Consider the following 11,215-nt stretch of genomic DNA (forward strand, 5'->3'; position numbering starts at 1 on the left):
ACTTCACAAGTAAATCACACAATCATACAATGGATTATACAATTTTTAAAAATCAATACTTTCATTAGTTGATTACTTGTTGATTATTAGTAAAACAGTAAAACACTTTTGATTACACATCATTATATTTAACTTGCTTTAAAGCAGGAGTTCAGTCCTTTTGTTTTCAGCTGCTGAGGAGAACTTTTGATCAGGCTTCATCTTTATTAAAGCTGGTCGTCTGCCATGCATCATCACTTCAGACGCAAGGTTTATCGACAATATGTATATATATATATATATATGTATATATATGTGTATGTATATATGTATATATATATGTATATATATATATATATATATATATATACATGTATTGTAACGAACCACCTAACGGTTTGACCAAAAACACCACATAAAATGTCAAAGTTAAATTATATTTATTTTCAATGTGAAGTATAGCATATAAGACCGGTTCTGGTTTTGGGTTCTGGTTCTGGATCAGGAATGAGTCTATGATACAGAGATCGGTTAGTGGTCGTGCAGGAGATAATGGAGAGCAAAAGTCAGAATGAGGAAGACCATTAACCGTCTCAGATGAGCTTGGGGGTTCTGGAGACTGACAAGGTCCAAACTGATCCGGATTGCTGCAAGAGAGGCTGAGTCCAGTGAGGGGCTGCAGCCGGCCGCAGCGACAGGTGGGTGGTGAGTCCGTTGAGCGAAGAGACGTGGTCACACAAGCCAGGGTCCAAAACTGGAGAGCAGAAGACATGACGTACCGGAGGAGAAGACGAGGAGGCGTTGTCGTGCAGGCGAAGGTCAGAACCGAAAGCAGAAGACGTAATAATCCAAAGGGTCGAGCAAGAGACGATATCCAGGTGAGTCGTGGGTCCAGGAGCCGGGAGGTCAAGAGGGGAGGACAGGAACCAGGAGCAGGACAGGAACAAGCAGACAGGTAAACTATGACAAGGGAACATGAAAGGCTATGGGGGAACAAGGCAGGATCAAGAACGCGAGGTATTTACTTGCAGAGAACTGTTTTCAACTACTAGGCACCTAAGAGGAGAAAGAGTGCAGCTATTAAAGGGTGAGAGAGACAGGTGCAGCCAGTTGAGTTCAATCAGCTGCTGCTGGCTGCAGTGAAGACAAAACTAAACCACCGTGACATCACCCTCAACCAGCATGCAAAGAAGACTAACTAAAACTCTTGTACATAAAACATTACCAGAGCGGACAGAATAAATGAAACTCACAGAAAAGATCTATAGCAAACTTTAAAGAGTGATCAGGGTGACAGAAAATATAAACTACGGAACGTGATTCGTGACAGATCCCCCCCTCAAGGAACACCTCCCGGCATTCCACCAGGTTGCTCGGGATACAGGCGATGAAAGTCCCGGATGAAACTGCGGTCCAGGAGGGAACCCAGGATCGTTCCTCCGGTCCGTATCCCTCCCAATCGACGAGGTACTGGAGCCCCCAACCCCTTCGTCTAGAATGGAGGAGTCGGCGAACAGTGTAGGCGGGAGAGCCGTCAATCAGATGGGCGGGTGGGGGGGAGCAAACAGGGGAGTGGTACTGGGAGGAAATTATTGGCTTGACACAAGAGACATGGAATGTGGGGTGAACACGAAAGGACTTAGGCAATGACAGGCAAACAGAAACAGGGTTAATAACTTTGGAGATGGGAAAAGATCCGATGAAGCGGGGGGCGAGTTTGTGGGACGTGACCTTAAGAGGGAGGTCCTTAGTGGACAACCACACTCTCTGTCCCACTGTATAGTATGGTTGGGGAGTTCTGTGGTGGTCAGCCTTACTAGTGTAGGCTGCCCTGGATTTTAAAAGAGCCTGTTTAGCCCTCCTCCAGACTCTCTGACAGCGAAGGGCAGCCATGTGGGCTGAGGGAACTGAAGCTTCACGTTCCTACACTAATATAATAGGGGGTTGAAAACCAAAAACAACATAAAAAGGGGACAAACCGGTGACTGAGGAGGGGACAGAATTAAGGGCATGTTCGACCCAGGGCAGTGATGAGCTCCATTTCTCAGGGTCCTTTTGGCATAAGAGCCTCAGTTTGCCCTCCACCTCTTGATTAGCCCTCTCCGTCTGGCCATCAGACTCGGGGTGGAAGCCAGAGGAGAGACTAATGGAAATACCCAGAAGGTCACAAAACTCCTTCCAGAAGTGGGAGACAAACTGAGGCCCCCGATTGGAGACAATGTCCAATGGCAGTCCATGGAGCCTAAAAACCTCCCGAGCCATAATGTGGGCTAGGTCCTTGGAGGAGGGTAGCTTCTGCAGAGGAACTAGGTGAACCATTTTAGAAAAACGGTCTATGACGGTTAAAATGACCGTGGAATTATTGGAAGGTGGGAGACCGGTTATGAAGTCCATACCTATGTGCGACCAGGGACGTGATGGACAAGGGAGAAAATGAAGTAACCCTGAACGGGGGCATCTGGAGGTCTTGGACTGGGAACATGCTGGACATGATCGCACATAGGCACGGACGTCTCTGGACATGGTCTCCCACCAAAATTGAGCTCTGACAAGGGATAAAGTTTTTGTGAAACCTGGGTGACAAAATAACAAAGAGTTGTGACAAAAATCTAAAACCTTCTTGACCATATTAGTGGGTACATACAAACGGTTCTGTGGACAGTTGGCAGGATGAGGACGTGATCGGCTGGAGCTCCTCAGGACCTGCTCTAACTGAGTGATGGACAGGCAAGCACTCTCAGGGAGGATAAAACTCTCCTCCTGAGCAGAGGGGGAATTATCCTCCTCCAAAACACGTGACAGGGCATCAGGTTTAACATTTTTCTCACCAGGTCGGTATGACAGGGTGAAGTTAAAATGAGAGAAAAACAGTGCCCACCTGGCCTGACGAGGATTAAGGTGGCAAGCGGACCTGAGGTACTCCAGGTTCTTGTGATCAGTCCATGCCTGGAACGGGAACCTGGAGCCCTCCAGCCAGTGACGCCACTCCTCCAGGGCAAGTTTAACAGCAAAGAAGCTCCCGATCTCCCACATCATAGTTGCGCTCGGCTGAGGAGAGACTCCGGGAAAAAAAAGCACAAGGATGAAGACGTCCCTCCTGGCCGCGCAGACTCAGAACGGCCCCCACCCCAGTACTGGAGGCATCAACCTCAACCATAAACGGTTCATCGGGGTTGGGGGCCTGGAGAATGGGAGCAGAAACAAACAAAGATTTGAGATCATTAAAAGCGGTGTCTGCTGCAGTGGACCAGTGAAAACGAGTCTTGGTGGATGTGAGTTCGTGAAGAGGCTTAGCCTTCTGGCTATAGCCTTTAATGAAATGCCTGTAAAAATTGGCAAACCCCAAGAACCGCTGAAGCTGTTTGCAGTCCTTAGGGGTGGGCCAATCCACCACAGCTGAGACCTTGTTAGCATCCATCTCCATTTTGTTGGGAGAAACAATAAAACCGAGAAACAACGTAGTTGACACATGAAAATCACATTTCTTGGCCTTGACAAACAGGCCATTTTGAAGGAGCCTGGTGAGTACAGATCTCACTTGCTTGCGGTGAGAATCAATGTCTTTAGAAAAAATCAGAATGTCATCGAGGTAAACAAATACAAATTTGTTTATCATGTCTCTCAATACTTCGTTGACTAAGGTTTGAAAAACAGCTGGTGCATTGGTCAAACCAAAGGGCACGACCAAGTACTCGTAGTGACCAGAGGGAGTGTTAAAGGCTGTTTTCCACTCATCACCCTCACGGATACGAACCAAGTGATAGGCATTGCGAAGGTCTAATTTAGTAAAGATGTTGGCTCCTTGCATAGAGTCAAAAGCGGAAGTCATGAGTGGTAGAGGGTACTTATTTTTTTACCGTGATTTTATTTAGGCCCTTAAAATCGATGCAGGGACGAAGAGAACCATCTTTCTTCTTAACAAAGAAAAACCCCGCACCGGCAGGTGAGGCAGATGGTCGGATGATGCCAGACCGTAATGAGTCCTGGATGTACTCCCTCATGGACTGCTGTTCAGGAACAGAGAGAGAGTACAAAGCTCCTCTTGGAGGAGTGGAGCCTGGAAGCAGATCTATTGCACAGTCATATGGGCGGTGTGGAGGCAGTGAAGTCGCCCTAGTCTTATTGAACACCTCCTTTAAATCATGGTACTCCTTAGGAACTTTTGAAATGTCTGGGTAATAACTCTCATTGTGGGCGACGGCTTCGACAGGTACCACAGCATCAAACAGACATGTGGTCAAACACTCTTCTGACCACCCCAAAATCTCCTTCCTCCTCCAGTCAAGATGTGGGTTGTGTTTAACTAACCAAGTGGCTCCTAACACAATAGGAGCCTGGGGGGAATTTATAACCAGAAAGGTAATGTTCTCTTTATGGTTACCACCAAGACACAAAACCACAGGTTCGATTACCAACGAGGAGGAGTTCAGAGGATGGCCATCGAGAGCCACTACAGAGAGTTCATGAGATGATTTACAGAGTTTTATTCCAGCAGATTTAGCAAAATCATAGTCAATAAATTCGGTCTCAGCCCCAGAGTCAATAAGCACCTTAGCTGTGGACCGGAACTTCTCCAGTGTGATGAGGTGAGCTGATACAACAAATGGTGAGGAGAGTTCTTTGGGACGGGCTCGACTCAGTAGACATCTCCTCGCATCTACTGAGCGCCCCCTTTTACCGAACAGTTGGCGACAATGTGACCTGCCTCCCCACAGTAGAAGCAGAGACGTCCCTTTCGTCTCCTCTCGCGTTCTGTCTGCGTGAGTCGGCTCCTACCCAACTGCATGGGTTCCTCTGCAGGCTGGGGAGAACAAACAGGAGTAGAGTCAGCAGGTCGTGGTAAGAACCGCAACTCACCAGCACTTTTGGAAACTGGGAGAGTCTTTGGTCCTCGTTCACGTGCCCGTTCAGCTAGTCTTAAGTCCACCCTGGTGGACAAGTCTTCAAGGTCCGGTAAAGAGTCAAGGTAACGTTTGGTTGCCAAACCATCTTTAATGTTATCATTTAGGCCTCTGTAGAATGCGTCGGTGAGGGCCTCCTCATTCCAGTGGCTTCCAGACGCTATGGAGTGAAAATCGATGATGTAATCAGTTACTCTCCTGTTACCTTGTTTTATGGAAAATAACCGTCTGATATCCTCTCGCTCTGGAAGGACCGGATCAAAGACCCTGCAGAGTTCCTTTGTAAAAGCCTGGAGAGAGTAGATATAAGGAGAGTCTCTTTGCCATTCAGCAGTTCCCCATTTCTTAGCTTTGCTGGAAAGTAGTGAGATTATATATGCCACTTTTGCCTTATCAGAGGGAAACAATGAAGGTTGCAATTCAAAGTGGATTTTGCATTGGGTAATGAAAGGACGACATTGGTCCAGTTCCCCTGTGAACAGTTCAGGCGGAGTCAGTCTGGGTTCTCTGACAGGTTCTGAGTGAGGTCTGGTTACTACAGAATCCTGAGGGGACATCTGAGGGTTTAAGTTTTTGAGCATGCGGACCATGTCCTCCATGCCAGACTCTAATTTAACAATTGCTCCTTCTACACCAGAGCACCAATCTGCTAGTGGTGAGTGGTCCATAATGGCCCGGTAGTTCTGTAATGAACCACCTAACGGTTGGACCAAAATCACCACACAAAAAGTCAAAGTTAAATTATATTTATTTTCAATGTGAAGTATAGCAGATTGGACCGGTTCTGGTTTTGGCTTCTGGTTGGGGTTCTGGTTCCGGATCAGGAACAAATCTATGAGACTGAGATTGGTTAGTGGTCGTGCAGGAGATAATGGAGAGCAAAAGTCAGAATGAGGAAGACCAGTGAAGACAAAACTAAACCACCATGACATCACCCTCAACCAGCATGCAAAGAAGACTAACTAAAACTCACGTACATAAAACATTACCAGAGCGGACAGAATAAATGAAACTCACAGAAAAGATCTATAGCAAACTTCAAAGAGTGATCAGGGTGACAGAAAATATAAACTATGGAACGTGATTCATGACATGTATATATATATATATATATATATATATATATATATATATATATATATATATATACATATACTGTGTGTTCTCATAGAAATAGTTTTTGGAGTGCTTCTTCCCTATGGAAAAGTCTTGTTTTGGCTTGTCAAGCCATGTTATATCGTTTACCATTATTATTGATTGTATTTTTTGGCCTTTTCAATCATATTGAATTAGTACGTTGTCTACAGCGACGTCAGTTTGCTTAGAGTGTTGTTAAGATATTCTCAATCTAGACTGGTTTTATGAGTTTGATCTGCTCAGAGACGGGATTATAATGAAATTGTGACCCGGTTTTGACTGGGTTAAACTGGGCCAACAAACTCTTAGGAGAGTCTCCCTGATAATTCAATATCTGTCAAGAAATAGTTTAATCAGCTTGCCACATCACGTAGGAAGGCTTTAAAGCGCCGTCTCATGTTTTCCTTACACGACAGTACACATAAGACCACACTTAGTCCTGCCCCCTCATACACTGACAGGTTGAGCTCCCCCTTCTGCGAAGGGCGGAGCCTAGGGCCGTATAAATTAATGATGACACGAGACATCAGGGCTCTCTTCTTCCGGGTCTGTGATTGCGTCACTGACTGAATAGAGTCCAGCGCTGTGAATTGTAATCTTTTACTGCCTTTTTCTAATATAATTGATAAAACTTAATTGACGTTTCCTTGATTTATTGATTAGTATAGTTGCCACTTCTGAGGAGGGTTCAAGCCGAGGGTAAAGACGTGAGCTGGGGGGGTTTCCGGATCCGGTGGCCCGCAGCGGCTCCCGTCTTTAACAGTTGGTGCCGTGACCCGGCCTTCCGTTTTAGAGGGAACGGACCGGAAATGTTAGCAACTTGCTAAGTGGAAGTGATCCGACAGCATTATGAACGCTTTTTTTCCCCTGAAGATAACAATCGTCTGGCTGACTTAAAAGCCCACACATGAATTTTTTCATTTGATTTTAGATTAGTTTAAACAAATAGCGTGACTGGAGGTTTAAAGCCCTGTGTGAAAATTGTATTGTAATTTCTGCTGACGGTAAAATCTTTACGAAAAGCTGTTGCAGTCCGAAGATGTTCCGGGTGTAACTGCCCGTCGCTGTTTACTAGAAACACATTAATACGTGAACGTCGGGAAAGTGTTAAGAGGTGTGGGTCGTTCTGACAGTTCGAAAAAACATTCTAAGTTTTGGGTGCCTGTGGAGAGCCTTGCTAACTCTCTGAAAGATGTTGTGGGCCCAGGGATCCTGTTTTTGGTGATAGTCCCCTAGTGGTCTGCGGCTGGACGCAGACTGGTCAAAGAACACAGCTATAAACGACGTGTTGGCTATAGCAGTGCTTATTGGAATGGGAGGATCTTTTAAAAATACACCTAATATACAAGGTATGATGTCCGAGGGAGGACTGAAGTCCGAGGGAGGACTGGAGACGATCGTGTGAAGTTCTGCAGTACGGATGGGGACAGACCATAGTTGAAAATTTGGTAGATGGGTATAGACTGAAATTTTTTTGACAAGAAACTGTGTTGGAATGTATTTTTTATATAGAGCGTGGTCAGGGCCGGATTTAGGAGGATGGGGGCCCCTGGGCTGGAGTCAGGATGGGGGCCCCTGGGCTGGAGTCAATACTGTATATGGGGGGCCCTATATATATACATATATATATATACATATATATATATATATATATATATATATATATATATATATATATATAGACCAAGGTTTTTACAGAGAACATCTTGAAAAATATGAAGAACAAAATACAGATTTCCATTTATTAATGACACTTCTGCATCCATCTTATTTGGAGGAACTAGAACCACAAACACTGTTGTCTGCCATTGTAAAATAATATTCCCTGACGCTCCTCCCCAATGCGTAAGATGCGTCAAAAGTGGACCAATAACAAGCAAGCATTCAAGATGGACGTTTTCCAGAACAAATTGGAACATTTTTCATCGGTGCTGTCAAAATCATCATAGTCATTGATTAAATTCTGACACTATCCATTCACAAAAACATAAAACATCCTTCGGGGCCCCGGGCTGCAGCCCCTGTAAGCCCCTGCTAAAATCCGTCCCAGAGCGTGGTGTAGCTAAATTAATATAGGTGTGTGTGTGTTGTGTTTAAGCTAAGTTTTTGTAGTTATAACAATAAAGTAAGGTCTTGGGTGTTATTTTTACAGACCAAGGTTGTAAAAAATAAATAAATAAATAAATGGGTGATCGGCCACCAGACGGCTCTGTGGGGGCCTGTCTCAAGGCTGGAGAAACTAAACTTAGTAACACTTTGCCCATTAAGGACGCAAATAAACAAATTAAAGCGTTGGAAGTTTGGACGAACAAACTTATTTAGGGCCATGGAACAGCGAAAGTGTTATGAGGAAAAATTGTGCAATCGTCTGTCACAGGCACGTACGAAAGCTGACGGTGCGGGGTGGCTGAAAAGGGGCAAGGCCTTAAAAGAAGTATTAAAAGCACAAGAATTCTTGAAACTCACGAGGTTTTATTTCAGTAATTTTTTTCAGACTCAACAGGACAAACGGAAGGGAAATCTGCAGCATGAGAGAACGCCTCGCTTAGAGGCAGCTGGAGAAACAGGTGGTCCTTGTCACACGCAGATTGGTGAGTTACAACAACCTGCATGTGATAAATGTTCCACTAAGAGATGTGATAATACTCATGGCAGTCCGAGTAAGTCATGCAGTCACTGTAGCACTTTAGTGCCTAAACACACAAAACTGTCTGGGATTTGTGATGATAAACACGCTTCTTTTCAAATGCCAGTGATTGATTGGACAGGGGGAAATTGCATATGAGGTTGATAAGACACCGGACGTGAGAGAAACAGAGAGGGTGGAGGAATGTACAGATGAGGAGGAAGATGAGGGACCAGTTGGTAGTGCGGCAGGTGGAAAAATCAGCCCTATGTTTTTACTGGGGAGTGAGTTGCAGGACTTGGAAGATCATCTTAGACAGATTTCTGTGGGATTACATGATGGTGCAACAAAAAAAGATGTGTCCAGAGAGAAAGAGGTGTCAAAACAGACTAGTGTGTACAATGTTTATCCTAAGCCCATGTTAAAAGATAGATGCTGTGAATATCGCAATGATCCACACCCCATGCTACAAAGAAGTAATTTAACTCGTGATCCGGCCACTGCACACCAAATGCCTTTGGTGGTCTCACATAACAGAGCAGGCACAGTTAACAACACTACATACAGTCCGCTGGCGTACGCGGATAACGCATTGCTAAGGGCAACTTTATCGGATCCAAAGAAGGGTGCACATATATGGATAAGGGATTTCCTACAGGCCTTTAGCGGACAGATAATTGCTATGGGGGATGTTAGAGCTTGTTTATCACCCCATTTGGAACCACATGAGATGGTGAGGTTGGAACAGGCAGCGGGCACGACAGATATTGCTCAGCCTGAACCTTTTGACGGGCATGCACAGAGGTTTTGGCTGGTCCTGAGGGACATGTTTCCAGTGAGAACAGATTCAAATATTTTGAATGATGCAGTTAGGATTCAGGACGAAACAGCAGACCAGTACGCATTTCGGATGTTGAGATTGTGGGAGGAACAAACTGGGGTTGTGCCACTTTCAGACCCTTTGCAAAAACTGTTTAAACAAGCTATGGTAAAAGGTCAAACAGGTACGGTGAAGGAAGAAATGCTGAAAGTTGTAGGAGGTGATGAAATGTGATTAGAACAGTGGATGGCCACGTTAATACACCACATACAGAGGCAGGATGAATCTTTTAAAAAGGAAAAAGTGGAATTTCAGAGATTACAAGAGAGACTGCTCCAAGAACAACTCAAGGGCCTGAAAGGAAAGGTTAATGACAATAAACGGGTTAACAAAGAACACACAGTGGTGGACATGGTACCCATGGCTCCACCCCTGATGCCAGATACAGGGACGTTTCAGATGTACCAAAATCCAGTATATCCATACAATACTTTTGACAGAAATAGAGGGAAGGGCGTGAGGAGAGGAAACAGATTCAGGGGTCAAAAGCAATTAATTGAATATTACTGTTGGAACTGTGGAGAGCCGGGGCACATAGCTAGACATTGTCATAAGGTAGGATGCCAGAACTGGGGGGTAGTCGATCAAACGGAGGGAGGCTCCCACCAACGCTTAGTGATTCAGTGTTTCCTCTACCTCCGCCACAGCAGGATCAAACATAGGGCCAGGGCCAACAAGTGTATGGGGCTCCATACGCATCACAACCACAACCGGCACACATGGCGCTGAACCCAGGCCAGTTCTCTATGCACTAGGGGGTCCGGGGTCCCACACAGGAGGAGTCATATTTAGACGAGTTTCCTGCCCCTTTGTTAGATATCATGATTGGTGGGAGGTTTTATCCGTTCATGGTGGACACTGGTGAACCGTTTAGTACTCTAAATTTATATCTCCCAGTCTCCTCTAAATACACCGACGTGATGGGATTTTCCGGTGAGAAACAACAATGCTATTTTTCGCAACCAGTAGAATGTCAGATCCTGCTAAATAAGCCCTACATTAAGTTTTTGCATGAATTTTTGATTCAGAAACAATGCCTATTAAATGTTTTGGCTCGTGATTTGATAGCTGTGCTTGGGGCTAAGGTGATTTGTTCTCGGGTGTACACAGATGTCATATTTCCTGATGGGAAGATTTTTCGATCAGTGATAAATGATAAAAGTCAAATGCTTCAGACTGAAGTAAAACAAGAAGACAATGCTTATGTGTGGTGGGGTAAAGCCATGCACAGTGAGTCATGTGATTTGAGGGAGATAGTGGACAGGTGGAGGAGTTGGATAAATCTATTGAGACCTTACGATGATCCGGTTGACCCTCTGCATGTTACATTGAACTATTTGCTGAACCCTGATCAGACTAGGGAAATAGATGCTTATCAGGAAAATTGGGAGGACGTTTTAAAACTGATGCAGGAGTAATACAGCACGGATTAGCCTCATCCTTGGGTAAGCTGGAGTAAGATTTACATTTGTCCAGAAGGTGTCGCTGCTGTGGTTGAATTGAGAGAGGAAGTCGGGATGTTGTACCAGTTGGGTCCTGAAATGTATCCTCATCTGACTCTAAAGATAGCCACAGGGGGCCAGGCAAAGAATTTGGGACCTAAAATTAGGGAAGTGGTTGAAGCCTCAGATTGGCACAATGTACAGGGTACACATCTGATGGATTACAGTCCAACATGTAATGTCTATCGAT

This window comes from Nematolebias whitei, chromosome 1 (genome assembly GCF_014905685.2).
Source record: "Nematolebias whitei isolate Nwh7 chromosome 1, NemWhi1, whole genome shotgun sequence".
Lineage (NCBI taxonomy): Eukaryota > Metazoa > Chordata > Actinopteri > Cyprinodontiformes > Rivulidae > Nematolebias > Nematolebias whitei.